Genomic DNA, 1,170 nt, shown 5'->3' on the forward strand with positions numbered 1-1,170 from the left:
CATATAAGAAACTGTTAACAACAAGTACAAAGTGTTTGTATTTTTGAAAGGGCAGTAAAAAGAATCGGAGCAAACATGAGGATGTTAGTGAAGCACAACTTATTAAAATTATTTGGGTATAAGAAGAGGAATAAGCCACATGTGGATAGGTGAATATAGTCGTTCTCAGAAGGAGTTAGTTCAGGAAGGATGAATTTAGGCAGTACTTCTTTCCTTAGACCTGAAATGAGTACCATTCCAATGCGGAATTAATTAGCTAGAAATACTCTCTATCTCCAGCCCCTTGTAAAATAGAAATGAAAGGGATCCATAGGTAAAATATGATTGCGAAACCCTGCTATAGTAGAAGACACATGCAGTGGGACTGAACCTCAAGACTTCATCATCATTTAGCGTCTGTTGTCCATGCTGGTGTGGGTTGGATGGTTTGACCAGAGCTGGGATGCTGAGGGGCTGCACCAAACTCTAGTTTGATTTGGCATGGTTTCTACAGCTGGATGCCCTCCATGATGCCAACCACTCCAAGAGTGTAACGGGTGCTTTTACGTTCCACTGGCACGAATGCCAGTTGCATTACACCAGTATCTGCTACAGCTATGATTTCACTTGGCTTGATGGGTCTTCTTCTCAATCACAGCATATAACTAAAGGTCTCACTCATTTGCCATTGCCTGTGTGACACCCAATACTCAAAAGCTGCTTTTTTACATACCACTGGCTTCGGCCACATTGCCTCCAGAAGGCCCAATGCTCAAAAGGTGCTTTTTACATGCCACCGGCACATGTGCCAGTTACGTGACACCAGCATCAGCTATGACTATGTTTACACCTGGCTTGACAGGTCCAAACAGCTTCACCTGTGTTATTATTTATATAATCATTACATCTGAGCCTACATCTAATTAATTCTTATGGTAGTTAAAGTCACTGTTTTATTAACAAAATCTGCTTGTCTCAACCTTGAGTTCTTATCTAAAACCCATTTTATTTATTAATTTTTCTTCTGCAGTCCTCAAAGTATACACTGACCAAGAAAGATGATCCTCCGTCCATCCTACCAACTACTCTCTGCTCTACGTCACATACCCAGCTACCCAACAGTCTTACCCAGAGTGCTAGTTTCAACCCGCTGCCCAGTTTCGGTAACAGTGAATCCAGAAAATGGTTTGG

At 41.7% G+C, this 1,170-nt stretch overlaps 2 protein-coding genes across 2 annotated transcripts in view; one reads left to right on the top strand and one right to left on the bottom strand.

The window, feature by feature from the left end:
- LOC128251273 (acyl-coenzyme A amino acid N-acyltransferase 2-like) overlaps nucleotides 1-1,170 on the bottom strand; it is a gene marked incomplete at its 3' end in the record, with an annotated part of 93,108 nt that overhangs the window by 5,532 nt on the left and 86,406 nt on the right. The window lies entirely within an intron of this gene.
- Nucleotides 1-1,170, top strand: part of LOC106873586 (acyl-coenzyme A amino acid N-acyltransferase 2) — a 5,661-nt gene that overhangs the window by 2,684 nt on the left and 1,807 nt on the right. The window lies entirely within an intron of this gene.

This window comes from Octopus bimaculoides, chromosome 30 (assembly GCF_001194135.2).
Source record: "Octopus bimaculoides isolate UCB-OBI-ISO-001 chromosome 30, ASM119413v2, whole genome shotgun sequence".
NCBI classification, from domain to species: Eukaryota; Metazoa; Mollusca; class Cephalopoda; order Octopoda; family Octopodidae; genus Octopus; species Octopus bimaculoides.